This window comes from Lagenorhynchus albirostris, chromosome 10 (assembly GCF_949774975.1).
Source record: "Lagenorhynchus albirostris chromosome 10, mLagAlb1.1, whole genome shotgun sequence".
Classification (NCBI taxonomy): Eukaryota; Metazoa; Chordata; class Mammalia; order Artiodactyla; family Delphinidae; genus Lagenorhynchus; species Lagenorhynchus albirostris.
In genome coordinates this window covers 38,430,968-38,448,353 of record NC_083104.1, presented here as the reverse complement: position 1 = coordinate 38,448,353, position 17,386 = coordinate 38,430,968, and the positions used below count along the sequence as shown (strand labels likewise).

General features: G+C 41.8%; 1 protein-coding gene and 1 non-coding gene across 2 annotated transcripts in view; one reads left to right on the top strand and one right to left on the bottom strand.

Moving 5' to 3' along the window:
- The window catches only part of RBM6 (RNA binding motif protein 6), a 106,205-nt gene that overhangs the window by 460 nt on the left and 88,359 nt on the right, over positions 1–17,386 (top strand). The gene's annotated exons all lie outside the window — the stretch shown is intronic.
- Positions 13,337–13,408, bottom strand: TRNAE-UUC (transfer RNA glutamic acid (anticodon UUC)). Its single transcript has one exon. It is a non-coding gene; the product is annotated as a tRNA-Glu (tRNA).

Sequence of the window (17,386 nt, the reverse complement as noted above, 5' to 3'; positions counted from 1 at the left end):
TCCTGGTCTGAGGAGCTCCAAGCAGGCGGCCCTTTCTTCCTCCTTTTTTCTTGCTTTTTAAAGATTCTGATACAGTTCTGAGGCATCGTTCAAGAGGGAGCTTTTTTTGTGCTTAGCATGTAGCCTCACTCTCAGACCTGGACAGACCCGAGTGGGCTCAGCCGGACCACAGGGCGCGAGAGTTCGGAGCCCGGCACTCGGGGCTGTAGAATCTGGAGCCAGGGGAGTGGTCTGGTGGGTCCTGCACCCGTTGGGTGCAGGTAGGAGGAGAGGGAAGTTTCCTCGTATTCGCTTTTTAGATTCCTTTTGGCGTTGTAAATCTGTGTTTTTCTCTTAATTTTAGAATTGATGTTGTGCTTATGGGCTCAACTCTGGGCGTGCATTTTTTAATAAAACAAAGGGCCTTGTTTTGTAGGGTACATAAACTGTAAGAGTACTTGTATTTTTTGCACATTCCAGGTTTGCTTGTGAAGGTCAGAATTGCGGGGATCTAGGTGGAGTTCAGTAGACTTAGATGCGCCTGGTCACCTGATTCATTTCTGAACTCTGGATTGTGCCCTAGGTTTGTTAGTTTTCAACTTCCTGTTGAGTAGTGCCACCAATGTGAATGGTTTAATAATGTCAACATCAGCAAACTTGTGAGGACTATAGGAGAGGTATCAAGAACTGATAAGTGAGGGTAGGACTCACAATGGTATGTTAGCATTCTGGTGAAACACACAAAAGTTGGACCTGAACCTTGCCTGGTTAACAGGCATCTAACTAGGTACCTAACCTATAGAACAGGTACTAGGTCTCTGTTTCTGGACATTTGTAGCACCCTTCTTTATAGAATTCTGTTACCAGAATTGGGTTTACTTTTGTTGCCTTTAGGAGCCTAGTTTTTTGTGGTCTTTCAGAGGAGAATTGTCAATGGAGAGGTTACTAAGTGAACTCTCCAGTCTTATTGAAGATACATGGGCAAGGTTATACTCTTCTGCCGGTGTTTAAATGTATGAAATGGTGTGTTAATAATCTAACTCAGAGTTGTATTAACATTAAAGCTATTGGAAAATTCTTTTTTTGAAAAAAAATTTAAATTTTATTTATTTATTTTAGGCTGCATTGGGTCTTCGTTGCTGCGTGCAGGCTTTCTTTAGTTGCGGCGAGTGGGGGCTACTCTGTTGTGGTGTGCGGGCTTCTCATTGCAGTCCCTTCTCTTGTTGCAGAGCACAGGCTCTGGGCGCGGGCTCAGTAGTTGTGGTGCAGGGGCTTAGTTGCTCCGTGGCATGTAGGATCTTCCCAAACCAGGGCTTGAACCCGTGTTCCCTGCATTGGCAGGTGGATTCTTAACCACTGCACCACCAGGAAATTCCTGCTATTGGAAAGTTCTGAAATTTTAAAGATGATAAATCATGGACTCTTCTGGCTACATTCCAAGTGCTTAGAATTTATTTTCCTGCTAGAATTCCACAGTAGTTGTTCATCTCATTCACTTAGTTAACGGGGCATCTATTGGGTGCCTTTAATAACCTTCCTATCACACTGTGGGACTCAGTAGAGCAGGGTAACTGTAGGAGCTCTAAAATCTGGTAGGGTTTGAACCCCTGACTCTTCTACTACCTGAGTGACATTGGACAAATTACTTAACTTCAATTTCCTCATATGTGAAATGAGGTTAAGAAATGTAGCCACCTCGGTAGGTTGTTTTGAGGTTTATGTAATCCTTTTAGAACAGTGCCTGGTGTGTGGAAAGTGTTCACTAAATGTTAGCCATGGTTACCTTTTTAAGAAATAGCTTTGTTGAGATATAATTCACACACCATACAGTTCACCCGTTTAAGGTGCTTAATTCAGTGTTTTTTCGTATATTACGTTACTTTTTTTTTACAAAGTTGTGATGAATATATTTTGTTACATACATTGTAACAAAATTTGCCATTTAAGCCATTTTTATGTGTAAACTTCACATAAAATTCATTGCATGAATTACATTCACAATGTAATGAAACCATAACCATTATCTATTTCTAAAACTTTTTCATCACCTCAAACAGAAACCCTGACCATTAAGCAAATAACTCCTATTGCCCCCTCCCTCTAGCCCCTGGTAACATCTAATCTGTATTCTGTCTCTGTTTATTTACCTGTTCTGGGTAACCCATATAAGTGGAATCATACAATATTTGTCCTTTCATGTCTGACTTATTTCAGGTAAAAATGTTTTCATGTCATAGCGTGTGTCCAAACTTCATTCTTCTTTTTTTTTTTTTTAAATTTATTTATTTATTTTTGGCTGCATTGGGTCTTCGTTGCTGCGCGCGAGCTCTCTCTAGTTGCGGCGAGCGGGGGCAACTCTTCGTTGCACTGTGCTGGCTTCTCATCACGATGGCCTCTCCTGCCACAGAGCATGGGCTTTAGGCGCGCAGGCTCAGCAGCTGTGGCACAGTGGCTCAGTAGTTGTGGCTCACAGGCTCTAGAACACAGGCTCAGTAGTTGTGGTGCATGGGCTTGCTCCGCGGCATGTGGGATCTTCCCGGATCGGGGCACGAACCCATGTCCCCTGCATCGGCAGGTGGACTCTCAACCACTACGCCACCAGGGAAGCCCTCTTCCCTCTTTTGAATCCTTTTTTTGAGATAACTTTTGTATATGGTGTTGGGTAAGGGCCCCACTTGATTCTTTTGCGTGTGGGTATCCAGTTTCCCTATGACCATTTGTTGCAAAGACTGTCTTTTTCCCATTGAATGGTCTTGGCACCCTTGTTGAAAATAACTTGACCATGTATGTGAGGGTTTATTTCTGGGTTCTCTATTCCATTGTTCTGTATGTCTGTCCTTATACCAATACCACACTGTTTTGATTACTGTAACTTTATAGTAAGTTTTGAAATTGGGAAGTGAGAGTCCTCCAGCTATGTTCTTTTTCAAGGCTATTCAGAGACCTATGAAATTCTATACGAATTTTAGGATGGGCTTTGGAATCAGATGGTCTTGAGTTTGCATTTTGGCTTTTCCTCATATTAGTTATATTGTTTTGGGGCAAGTCTCTCAACCTATTTGAGCCTCAGTTTCATAGTCTGTAAAGTGGGGATTGTAACAGAACTTACCCCATGGAGGACCTGTGATGATTAAGTGAGAGAACCCATGTAAAATGCGCAACTGTGGCAGAGTCAGTACTCAGCTGTGCCTGCCTTTATTACTCTTGTTTCAGAGAGTAGGAATAGACATACTCAGAAAGGTCCTTTCCAGCTTAATGTTATTGTCATTTTAAACACCTGGCCATAGTAGCAGTAGTAATAATATTTAATACATTGTTGCTTTAAAATTTTTCAAAACTTTTTTTTGGAGGCATAATTTACATATCATAAAATTCACTTATTGTAACAGTTCAGTTTGATGCAGTCATCACCACTATTCAGATTTAGAATATTTCCAACACCTCAAAACATTCCCTAGTTCCTGTTTGTTGTTAATCTACACTTCCCACTCTTAACTGCAAGTCCTAGCATCCACTGATCTGCTTTCTGCCTCTGTAGTTTTATGTTTTCTAGAAATTTCATATAATTGGAATGTCTGGCTTCTTTCACTTGTAATCTTTTTTGAGATTTATCCATGTTGCATTCCTTTTTACGAGTATATCACATTTGTTTATCCATCTACCTGTGGATTGACGTTTGGATTCTTTTCAGTTTTTGGCTGTCATGAATAATGTTGCTATCAATGCAATTGCTTCTAATGCATGATCTCATTTACTCCTTACAGTAATCATATGAGGTAGGTACCATTATTATTCCCCTTGTGTAGGAGGAGAGCTTTGAGGCATATAGAAGTTAAATATAACTTACCAAGGGTGCATAGAAAGCTAAAGTTTTGGGCTTCCCTGGTGGTGCAGTGGTTAAGAATCCTCCTGCCAATGCAAGGGACACGGGTTCGAGCCCTGGTCTGGGAAGATCCCACATGCTGTGGAGCACCTAAGCCCATGCACCACAACTACTGAGCCTGCGCTCTAGAGCCCTCAAGCCACAACTACTGAAGCTCGTGTGCCTAGAGCCTGCTCTCTGCAACAAGAGAAGCCACCGCAATGAGAAACCTGCGCACTGCAACAAAGAGTAGCCCCCACACACCACAACTAGAGAAAGCCCGTGCGTAGCAATGAAGACCCAATGCAGCCAAAAATAAATTAAAAAAAAAAAAAGAAAGAAAGCTAAAGTTTTGTCTTCCTTTTTTTTTTTTCTTTTCTCTTGGCCATGCTGCGTGGCATGCGGGATCTTAGTTCCCCAACCGGGGATGGAACCCATGCCCCGTGCAGTGGAAGCTTGGAGTCCTAACCACTGGACCACCAGGGAATTACCAGAAGCTGGAGTTTTGATTCAAACTCAGGCAGTCTGACTCTAAAACATATTCACTAGGCCAATGGTCTTGAAACCCTTTTACTCTTGAACCACCTAAAAGGATTAAAAAAAATTTTAACCCCTAAAATTTCGAAAAAATTTTTTACCACCTTGTACATTTCTATGTTGGCATCTTAACACTTCTGTCATAAATGGCTGCAAAGGATGTATTTTCTGGTATAATATATATGCTGCATATATGCTTTAAATATGTAGTTGACAAAACCTTGGAACTGCAGATTTAATTTATGGAAAATGTCTGCCATTTAATTTAATTGGCAAATCAAACTTTAATGTCAATCATTTAGCCAAACCAGACTGCATCAATGGGAACATTCCAAATCCCAATGATTTTTGAAATAAACTGTTAAAAAGAGTAATAACATTTACTGAGCATTTATTTATGAGGCACCGTTCTAGTGAATTTACATTGTCATTTTATCCTGATAACTATGAAGTAGACATCTTTATCCTGATTTTTAGAGAGAAGTAAACTGAGGCATTAAGTTAAATAACTTGCTTAAGGAGCTACATTGTGCAGAGCCAAGATTTGCCTCCAGGCAATCTAACTGTGAACCCCAGCAGAGTATGTCCAGAGACTGCACTCTTGTCCCTTCACCACCACACTGTGCTTTCTTATAAAACTCACTTTTAAACTAGGAACCTGACTGTAATTTGCTGGTGTAAGGGACCAGGATATAATATTTAAAATCTGGGAAATTTCTATTCACAAGAAAAAGCAGCTCTAATGAAGTATTTAAATGTCTCCCTATAGTAGTAAAGTCTTATTTGTACATGAGCTTGAGATTCCTATGGGATAGCTAAGTGGCCATTTCTGGCAGGCATTTGGACTTTATAGAGAAGTCTAAGCTGGGGATGGAGATGTGGAAATTATCATCATAGAGATGGTAGAGATAGTGGTTAAATTGGGAATGGGTAAGATTGCCCAGTGTCTTAGCTTGGGCTGCTCTAACAAAATACCCTAGACTGGGTGACTTAAACAATACAAATTTCTCATAGTTCTGGAGCCAGGGAAGTTTTTTTTGTTGTTGTTTGTTTTTTTTGGCTGCGTTGGGTCTTCGTTGCTGTGCGTGGGCTTTCTCTAGTTGTGGCGAGTGGGGGTTACTCTTTGTTGATGTGCATGGGCTTCTTATTTGTGGTGGCTTCTCTTGTTGTGGAGCGTGGGCTTTAGGCGTGAGGGCTTCAGTAGTCGTGGCTTGCAGACTCTAGATTGCAGATTCAGTAGTTGTGGTGCATGGGCTTAGTTGCTCCGTGGCATGTGGGATCTTTCTGGACCGGGGCTCTTTCCCGTGTCCCCTGCATTGGTGGGTGGATTCTTAACCACTGAGCCACCAGGGAAGTGCCGGCGGGGAAGTTTAAGATTAAGGTGCCAGACAGTATGGTTCCTGGTGAGATCCTCTTGATTTGCAGACAGCTGCCTTCCCGCTGTATGCTCACATGGCAGGGAGAGAGAGAGAGCATCTCTCTTTTGTCCCTTTTTAAAAAAAATAAAATTATTTATTTATTTTTGGCTGTTTTGGGTCTTCGTTGCTGCGTGCGGGCTTTTCTCTAGTTGCAGCAAGTGGGAGCTACTCTTTGTTGTGGTGCATGGGCTTCTCATTGCAGTGGCTTCTCTTGTTGCGGAGCACGAGCCCTAGGCGTGCAGGCTTTAGTAGTTGTGGCTTGCGGGCTCTAGAGCGCAGGCTCAGGAGTTGTGGTGCACGGGCCTAGTTGCTCTGCAGCGTGTGGAATCGACCAGGGCTCGAACGCGTGTCCCCTGCGTTGGCAGGTGGATTCTTAACCACTGCACCACCAGAGAAGTCCTCTTTTGTCCCTTCTTATAAGAGCATCAACCCCATTCCTAAGGGCTCTACCCTCATGACCTAATTACCTCCTAAAGGCCCCATCTTCAAATACCGTCACATTGGAGATTAGGACTTCAACACATGAATTTTGAGGTAACACAAACATTCAGTTTAGTCTATAGCACCAAGAGACGGCATCAAGAACCATGCTGGGGAACAGAATAGAGGCTAGGGGATTAGCAGTATTTGGTGGACGTTCATTTATATATTGAACTAATATTTAAAGGTTTTGTATTGGGTGTGTGGGTGTGTGTTTTGCATGAGGGAGACTTGAGTATGTTTACAAACAAAAAGGAAGTAGTCAGCAGAGTGGTAATATAGGTCAAAAAATGAGTTAAGTGATGGAGCAAGATAAGGGTACGTTCTTCAGACTACAGTCTTTAATTAATGGGTACACAAAAACATCCCAGAGAGACTATGGCCATGTATACTTTTAAAGGAATCAATATGCAGAACTTGCCTTCCATAAATACTTTTCTTAAGAATGATCTGGGGACTTCTCTGGTGGTCCACTGGGTAAGACTCCACGCTCCCAATGTGGGGGGCCCAGATTCGATCCCTGCATGCCTGCCGCAACTAAGGAGTCTGTGTGCCACAACTGAAAGATGCCACATGCTGCAACTAAGACCTGGTGCAGCTTAAATAAATATTAAAACAAACAAAAAAAGAATGAATCTTGCTCCTGGGTGTAAGAATGAAAACTCTTAGAAGAAAACATAGGGGGAAAGCTTTATGCGTTGGGTTTGGCAATGATCGTTTAGAGGATATGACACCAAGGGCACAGTCAACAAAAGGAAAAATAGACAAATTGGACTTCAAAATTAAAAACTTTTGTGGTCAGTGAACACTATGAACAGAGTAAAAAGGCAACTCACAAAATGGGAGAAAATATTTTCAAATCACACGTCTGACAAGGGATTAATATCCAGAATATATAGAAAACTTCTAAACTCAACAACAACAACAAAAAACCTGAATCAAAAAATGGGCAAAGGGGGCTTCCCTGGTGGCGCAGTGGTTGAGAGTCCGCCTGCTGATGCAGGGGACACGGGTTCGTGCCCCGGTCCGGGAGGACCCCACATGCCGCGGAGCGGCTGGGCCCGTGAGCCATGGCCGCTGAGCCTGCGCGTCCGGAGCCTGTGCTCCACAACGGGAGAGGCCACAACAGTGAGAGGCCCGCGTACTGCAAAAAACAAAACAAAACAAACAAACAAACAAACAAAAATGGGCAAAGGGGGCTTCCCTGGTGGCGCAGTGGTTGAGAGTCCACCTGCCGATGCAGGGGACGCGGGTTCGTGCCCTGGTCCGGGAGGATCCCGCATGCCGCGGAGCGGCTGGGCCCATGAGCCATGGCTGCTGGGCCTGCGCGTCCAGAGCCTGTGCTCCGCAGCGGTGAGAGGCCCGCGTACCGCCAAAAAAAAAAAAAATAAAAGGGCAAAGGACTTGAATAGACATTTCTCCCAAAAAGGATATACAGATGGCCAATAAGCACATGAAAAGATTCTCAGCATCATTATTGATTAGGGAAATGCAAATCAAAACCACAATAATTTACCACTTCATACCCATTAGGAAGGCTGTTATTAAAAAAACAAAACAGAAAAACAGTATAACAAGTGTCGGTGAGGATGTGGATAAATTGGAACTTGTATTATTCTGCTAGGGCTGCCATAGCAAAATACTGCAGACTAGGTGGCTTAAACAACAGAAAATTATTTTCTCACAGTTTGGAGGCTGAAGTCTAAGATCAAGGTGTCAGCAGTTTTGGGTTTTGATGAGGCCTCTCTCCTTGGCTTGCAGAAGGCCATCTTCTGTCCATGTCCTCACATGGCCTTTTCCCTGTGCATGCATTCCTGGTGTCTCTTCCACTGATGCCAGTCCTGTTGGATTGGGGCCCCGCCCTTATGGCCTCTTTCAACCTTAATTACTTCCTCAAAGGCCCTATTTCCAAATACAGTCACATTGGGAGTTAGGGCTTCAGCATATGAATTGGAGGGGGCACAGTTCAGTTCATAACAAAACCATTGTACACTATTTGTGGGAATGTAAAATGGTGTAGCTGCTGTGGAAAACAGTATGGTGGTTCCTCAAAAAATTAAAAATAGAATTACCATATGATCCAGCAATTCTACTTCTGGGTATATATATCCAAAAGAACTGATCTCAAAGAGATATTTGTATACCCTTATTCATTATTCACATTATCCAAATGATGGGAGTAACCAAGTGTCCATAAGTGGATGAATAGATAAAATGTACACACAATAGAATATTATTCAGCCTTAAAAAGACATGAAATTCTGATAGCTGTTGGAATATGTATGAACCTTGAAGACATTATGGTAAATGAAATAAGCCAGAAAGAACAAATATTGTATGATTCCACTAGTATTGAGGCACTTAGAGTAGTCAAAATCATAAAGACAAAGTGGAACGGTGGTTGCCAAGGACTAGGTTAAGAGGGGAGTGGGGAGTACTGTTTAGTGGGTACAGAGTTTCTGTTTTGCAAGATGAAAAAAGTTTTGTGGGTGGATGGGGATGATATTTGCAAAACACTGTGGATGTACTTAATCCCTCGTAACTGTATACTTAAAGATGGTTAAAGTGGTAAATTTAAATTATTTTTAAAAAATGGCTCTTGTTGATTCTCCTTTTCCACTTCCTCTTTCTTACTAACCCTTCTCCCACTTTACCAAAAATTCACCTTTGCATTTGCAATCTAACTGAAGTACACTGTGGCAGGGAGGATACCCTTTAGGACACCAAACAATGTTTATATCTCATCCCCCATTGAAGGATATTTGGGTTGTTTCCATTTTTTTTTAAAGCTATTATGAATAAGGCTGTTGTGAACATTTTTGTAGAGGTCTTTTATTTTCATTTATCTTAGGCAAATACTTTAGAAGTGGAATTGCTGGGTCATAGGGTAGTGTTTCTCAGGCCAGTTTCTAAAGTGATTGTACAATTTTGCATTCTTTGTGTGTGTGTGTGTGAACTTTTTTTTTTTTGATTTATTTATCTTATTTTATTTTTGGCTGCATTGGGTCTTCATTGCTGCACGCGGGGCTTTCTCTAGTTGCAGTGAGAGGGGGCTACTCTTCCTTGCCATGCCCGGGCGGCTTCTCTTGTTGCGGAGCACAGACTCTAGGTGCACAGACTTCAGTAGTTGTGGCTCGCGGGTTCTAGAGCGCAGACTCAGTAGTTGTGGCACGCGGGCTCAGTAGTTGTGGCTCACGGGCTCTAGAGCGCAGGCTCAGTAGTGGTGGCACATGGGCTTAGTTGCTCCGCGGCATGTGGGATCTTCCCAGGCCAGGGCTTGAACCCGTGTCCCCTGCATTGGCAGGCGGATTCTCAACCACTGCGCCACCAGTGAAGCCCTACAATTTTGCATTCTTTCGAGTAGTGTATGAGTTCTGATTGCTGGAAATCTTTGTGTATCTGATTTTGTGAATCTTTTTAATTTTAGCAATTCTAGTGAGTGTGTATTGGTATCTCATTGTGGTTTTAATCTTTTCCTTCTGACTAATAATAGGGAGCATTTGTCAGACATGTGTCACAAATATTTACTTGCTGTTCTGTAGTTTACCTATTCATTTTTTTAACAGTGTCTTTTTTTTTTTTTTTTTTTGGCGGTATGCAGGCCTCTCACTGCTGTGGCCTCTCCTGCTGCGGAGCACAGGCTCCGGACACGCAGGCTCAGCAGCCATGGCCCACGGGCCCAGCCGCTCCGCCGCATGCGGGACCCTCCCGGACCGGGGCACGAACCCGCGTCCCCTGCATCGGCAGGCGGGCTCTCAACCACTGCGCCACCAGGGAAGCCTAACAGTGTCTTTTGAAGAACAGATTTTGATTTTAATATTTTTCTTTATGGCTAATGCTTTCTAGGTCCTTGACAAAAGTCTTTGCTGATACCAAGCTCAAAAATATTTTTCCTGTGTTTTATTTTTTTGCTATGCCTCTTGGCTTGTGGCATCTTAGTTCCCTGACCAGGGATTGAACCCGGACCACCGCAGTGAAAGCGTAAAGTCTTAACCACTGGACCGCCAGGGAATTCCCTGTGTTTTCTTTTAGAAACGTTATAGTTTTAGCTTCTGCATTTATGTAGATCCACTTTTAATGTGGTATGATAGTAGGCAAAGCAAATGCCATCAATGGGGATTTAGGATATGATTCTGGAGAGGAAGCCTGAAAAATCGCTATTACATTTGAGGAGGAATCTTTTTTTTTTAATTTATTTTATTTTATTTATTTATTTTTGCCTGTGTTGGGTATTCATTGCTGCTCACGGGCTTTCTCTAGTTGCAGTGAGCGGGGGCTGCTCTTAACTGTGGTGCATGTGCTTCTCATTGCGGTGGTTTCTCTTGTTGCTGAACACAGCCTCCAGGGCACGTGGGCTTCAGTAGTTGTGGCTTGCGGGCTCTAGAGCACAGGCTCAGGAGTTGTGGTGCACGGGCTTAGTTGCTCCGTGGCATGTGGGATCTTACCAGACCAGGCATCGAACCTGGTTCCCCTGCATTGGCAGGTGGATTCTTAACCACTGTGCCACCAGGGAAGTCCCGAGGACAAATCTTTTTAAGTGTAATTGAAATGAATACACTTAAATTTTTTTAATGGGAATTTGCAGGGGTTGGGGGAGCAATGGTGCTTCCAGCAGTCACTAATTCTAGGTCCAATAGTGCATATTAAAATTACTGCTGTTTAAAAACTCATAGTTGGATCATAGTTGGGTAGGTGCTCACACCAGTCCTTGCCTGTTGGTGCCCCCCTTGATCCTCTTAGCTGAGTGTCCTGTTTGGCTCAAAGCATTTACTTTGGAAAAAATTAGAATGTTTAAAGCAGGAACAGGCTGCTATATACCACAGCTAAAACTAACGGAATAGTACCCCTGGTTCTGCTTTGTTGGCTTTTGGAACTGAAGTCATGAGTAAGAGGGGTGGCCCTGGGTATTGGTTTTATTTTGCTGGAGGTAAATTTCTTGGACATGTGCAGAATGGACCAAAGTGAAAGTATTTGCCGAGAATTTTTTTTAATTAATTAATTTATTTTTGTCTGTGTTGTGTCGTCATTGCTGCGCGCGGGCTTTCTCTAGTTGCGGCGAGCGGGGGCTACTCTTCGTTGCGACAGGCGGGTTTTTCATTGCGGTGGCTTGTCTTGTTGCGGAGCATGGGCTCTAGGCATGCGGGCTTCAGTAGTTGTGGCACGTGGGCTCAATAGTTGTGGCTCGCAGGCTCTGGAGTGTAGGCTCAGTAGTTGTGGCGCACGGGCTTAGTTGCTCCGCGGCATGTGGGATCTTCCCGGAGCAGGGCTTGAACCTGTGTCCCCTGCATTGGCAGGAGGATTCTTAGCCACTGCGCCACCAGGGAAGTCCCGCCAATAATGTTTTTATTAATCAAGAGTCAAAGGCAGAGGAGGCTTAGAAACAATCAGCTAACATCATCATTCTAACCTTAAAGGCTGCTGACCCTATACAATGGGGAGGCTTTATTCCCATACCCACTGGTTGGTTTCCAGGAAACCAGTCTTTATGTTCTGGGGGAGTATAATTGTAAAGCTGAAAATTAAAGGAATTGATGAGAAGGGCATCACTAGGAGTGCAATCCATGGTTTAATGTGATGCTTGCCATCTTTCAGGATTAAATGACTCCTGTTCAACCAGTATTCACGTGAAATTACTTTTCAATTCAGCATTCAGAACTCTCATTTGAGTGTCATACAGAGTGCAGTAAGTCAAAGGAAAACAAATATCTTACATTAACGCATATGTGTGAAACAGAGAAATGGTACAGATGAACCTGTTTGCAGGGCAGGAATAGAAACTCAGATGTAGAGAACTGATGTGTGGACGTGGGGGGAAGGGGAGGGTGGAATGAATTGGGAGATTAGGTTTGACGTAAATACACTACCATGTGTGAAATAGATAGCTAGTGGGAACCTGCTGTATAGCACAGGGAGCTCAGCTCAGTGCTCTGTGATAAGCTAGATGGGTGGGATGAGGGGGTAGGAAGGTCCAAGAGGGAGGGGATATATGTATACATATAGCTGATTCACTTCACTGTACAGCAGAAACTAACACAACATTGTAAAGCAATTATACTACAATAAAAACTAACAAACAAACAAAAGCCTCTCATTTGACTATTTACTACTACCACCAAGATCTACACCTGCAGCAGCTTCACCTGGACTTACATCTCAGCCTTGCCACAGGGGCCCTCTTACTCATTGCTATGTTGCATCTGTTAGGGGTGGGATCTGGGCATTTGAGGTGGCAGGCCTTCCGTTCCCACTTGCATGTTCACCGCCAGGTACAGTTGTGTAATTAGTGTTATAGTGCCACTTATTTTCAGAGTTAGGTGGTATGGCAGGTGACTTGTTATACATTCCTTAGTGGATTCTGACTTTCTTGGCTCCTGTCTTGCTGTGTATATCAACCAATATCCCTGCTGGGTTCTGATGAGCTTCAGAATTTAAAGCCTTAACCTGGCATTCAGTTCATCCCGCAGTGCCAGTTCTGTTTACCAAAAGTAGCCCTGGCTCCATGCCAGTAACTCAAGAGTTTTTGTTTGGTTTTTTGTTTGTTTTTTTTGCGGTATGTGGGCCTCTCACTGTTGTGGCCTCTCCCGTTGCAGAGCACAGGCTCCGGACACGCAGGCTCAGCGGCCATGGCTCACGGGCCCAGCCGCTCCGCGGCATGTGGGATCTTCCCGGACCGGGTCACGAACCCATGTCCCCTGCATCGGCAGGTGGACTCTCAACCACTGCGCCACCAGGGAAGCCCAACTCAAGAGTTTTTACCCATTTAAAGTTTAAGGATAGTTTAACATCATTTCAGCCCCAAGACCTGTAATCATTTGCTTTGCTGGATTAAACTGTCCGAAGAATTCCAGCTATTCTGAGGAAAATTTTGGAGGGAACCACTAGATGTTTGTACATATCTTTGGCCCCATTCACACCAGTAGTATATGAGGGTTCTAATTTCTCCAGATTCTTGTCAACTTATCTTTTTATTAGAGACACCCTAGTGGATATGAAGTGGTATCTTACTGTGGTTTTTTTGTTTGTTTTGTTTTGTTTTGTTTTTTGGCTTATGGGATCTTAGTTCCCCGACCAGGGATTGAACCTGGGCCACGGCATTGAAAGTGCTGAGTCCTAACCACTGGACCACCAGGGAACCCCCTTATTATGGTTTTGATGTGCATTTCCCTTATGGGTAATGTTGAGCATTTTTCTTGTGCTTATTGGCCTTTTAAAAGTATCATCTTTGGAGAAATGTCTATTCATAGCCTTTGCCCATTTTAAAAATTGGGTTATTTTGCTACTGAGTTATAAAATAGTTCTTTATGTATTCTAGATACAGGTCCCTTATCAAATATGATTTACACAAGTTTTCTCCCATTCTGTGGGCTGTCTTCACTTTCTTGATGGTGTCCTTTAAAGCACAAAATTTAAAATTTTGATGATATCCAATTGATCTATTTTATTTTTCCTTTTGTTGCTTGTGCTTTTGGTATTCATCTTATCCAAAAAGCCATTTCTTAATCTAAGGTCATGAAGATTTATGCCTGTTCTAAGAATTTTATAGTTTTACCTCTTAAAACATTTAGGTCTTTGATCCATTTGTATTAATTTTTATACATGACATGAAGTAGGGGTTCAACTTTATGCTTCTGCATGGGGACATCCACTTGTCCCAGTACCATTTGTTGAAAAGACTGTTCTTTCTTCATTGAATTGTCTTAGAACTCTTGTCTAATACACTTGATCCTAAATGTGAGGGTTTATTTCTGGACTCTCAATTCTGTTTTATTGATCTTTGTTTATCCTTATGTCAGTGCCACACTGTCTCGATAACTGTAGCTTTGTTTTCTTTTTTTTTTAATTGAAGTATAGTTGATTTGCGATATCGTGTTCATTTCAGGTATACAGCACAGTGATTCAGTTTTTTCGTATACACACACACACACACACACACACACACGCATACACATATTCCTTTTCAGATTCTTTTCCCTTATAGGTTATTAAAAAATACCGAGTATAGTTCCCTGTGCTATGCAGTAGGTCCTTGTTGGTCATCTATTTTATATATAGTATTGTGTATATGTTAATCCCAACCTCCCAATTTATCCCTCCCTGCATCCCCCCTTCCCCATTGGTAACAACAAGTTTGTTTTCTATGTCTGTGAGTCGCTTTCTGTTTTGTAAATAAGTTCATTTATATCATTTTTTTAAGATTCCACATAGTAGCGATATCATAAGATATTTGTCTTTCTCTTTCTGGCTTACTTAGAATGATAATCTAAATGTTGCTGCAAATGGCATTATTTTGTTCTTTTTTATAGCTGAGTAATATTCCATTGTATATGTATATACTACATCTTCTTTATCCATTCATGTGTCAATGGACATTTAGGTTGCTTGTAGTTAAGTTTTAGAATCAGGAAATGTGAGTCCCCTAACTTTGTGGTATGTGTTCTTTTCTATTTTGCACAGATGATACCATATTACAAATAATATTTTGCACATATTTTTAAACTTAATATGTAATAGTTTATCCTATATAAATTAACATAGCTATTTCATTTTTTGAGAGTTGCATAGTATTTCAGTAGTACAAATATATTCTGTTGATGTAATATAGATTTTATAATCTTTTGCTATTACAAACAGTGCTGCACTATGTACCTTTGTAAACATGTCACCTCACATTGTAAGTTTCTAGAGAATGAATTCCTAGAAGAGGAACTAGAAAGTCAGAAGTAATATGCATTTAAAATTTTGTGAATTCTAGTTTATGTAGAAGGAGAACTATGGAAAACTGTAGAATTTTCCCTTATGTTATTGATGTCTAACTTTATCCTGTTTGGGTTAGAGAGGATACTTTGTACGGTTATTTATCTTATAAAATCTGTTGAGCCTTGTTTGTGGCCCAGCAAATGGTCCATCCTGAAGAATATCCCATGTGCACTTGACAAGATGTGATTCTACTGTTGTTGGGTGGAGTGTTCTGTGTCAATTAGATGTGTTTGGTTTATTGTGCTAAGTTCTCTGTTTTCTTACTTATATACTGTCTGGTTGATCAATTCATTATTCAAAGTGAGGTTTGAAGTTTCCAACTGTTATAGAACTGTCTACTTCTCCCTTCAGTTTCTTTCAGTTTTTGCTTCATATATTTTGAGGGTCTGTTATTAGGTGTGTAATGTTTATGATTTATCTTCTTGTGTTTTTTTAACCTTTAAATTAATATATAATGTCCTTTGTCTTTTGTACCTTTTTTGATTTAAAGTCTGTTTTGTCTGATACTAGTATAGCCACCACAGATCTCATTTGGTTACTATTTGCATGGAATATTTTTTTCTGTCTTTTCCCTTTCAACCTATTTGTGTCTTTGGATCTACAGCGAGTCTGTTGTAGACAGCGTATAGTTGGATTATGTTTTTTAATCTATTATGCCAATCTTGTCTTTTGAGAAGAAGATTTTAAACTGTTTACATTTAAAGTGATTACTAATAAGGAGGAACTTCTGCCATTTTGCTATTTGTAATCTATATTCCTTATAGCTTTTTTCCCTTCATTTCTTCCATTATTACCTTATTTAGTGTTTAGTTGATTTTTTTATAGTGAAATGTTTTGATTGCCTTCTCATTTTCTTATGTGTATATTCTAAAGATATTTTCTTTGTGGTTACCATGGGAATTACATTTAACATCGTATAGTTATAACAATTTAATTTGAATTTATACCAACTTAAGTTCAATAGCATAGAAAAACTGCTTCTATACTGTTCCTTTCCTTCCCTCTGTCTTTTTGTTTTTTAATATATTATCCCATTGCTTCTATTTATTTATTTATGTATGTATGTATGTTTGGCTGCATTGGGTCTTTGTTGCTGCACGCGGGCTTTCTCTAGTTGCAGTGAGCGGGGGCTACTCCTCGTTGCGGTGCGCAGGCCTCTCACTGCGGTGGCCTCTCTTGCTGTGGAGCACGGTCTCCAGGCGCATGGGCTTCAATAGTTGTGGCTCGCGGGCTCCAGAGTGCAGGGTCAGTAGCTGTGGTGCACGGGGTCAGTTGCTCCGCGGCATGTGGGATCTTCCCGGACCAGGGCTCGAACCCTTGTCCCCTGCACTGGCAGGTGGATTCTTAACCACTGCACCACCAGTGAAGTCCCCCTTCCCTCTGTTATTGATGTCACAGATAACATCTTTATAAATTGTGTCCCATTAACCTAGATTAATAATTTTTTTAAATAAATTTATTCATTTATTTATTTTTGGCTGCGTTGGGTCTTCGTTGCTGCACGTGGGCTTTCTGTAGTTGCAGCGAGTGGGGACTACTCTTGGTTGCGGTGAGCAGCCTTCTTATTGTGGTGGCTTCTCCTGTTGCGCAGTGCGGGCTCTAGGTGCGTGGGCTCAGTAGTTGTGGCGCACGGGCTTAGTTACTCCGCGGCATGTGGGATCTTCCCGGACCAGGCTCGAACCCGTCACCCCTGCATTGGCAGGCAGATTCTTAACCACTGCGCCACCAGGGAAGTCCCCCTTCCCTCTGATGTCACAGATAACGTCTTTATAAATTGTGTCCCATTAACCTAGGTTAATAATTGTTTTTTATGCGTTTGTCTTTTAAATCATGTAGAAAGTAAAAACTGGAGTTAAAAATTGAAGTCACAATAATACTAGCTTTTATAATTGCTCTTGCTTTTTAAATCTTTACTGAAGCTTTATTTCTTCATATGGCTTCAAGTTACTTTTGACTTTCTTTCATTTCTTGCAGGGCCCATCTACTGGTAACAAATTCCTTCAGCTTTTGCTTATCAGGAAATGTCTTAATTTCTTACTCTTTTTTTTTTTTTTTCCACGCCAAGTGGCATGCGGGACCTTAGTTCCCTGACCAGGGATTGAACCCGTGCCCCCTGCAGTGGAAACACAGAGTCTTAACCACTGGACCACCAGGGAAGTCCCTCTTTCTCATTTTTGAAGGAGAGTTTTGCTAGATATAGAATTCTTTTCCTATACCATTTTTGCAAAGGCTGTATTCCTTAGGTGTGATCACTGACACCTGTTCTCTTAGCCTTTGTTCATCTAATGTGTTAACCAAGATTTCCTTGAATTCTAGGAGCTCAAACAGATAAAACAAAAATGGACAAAAAACA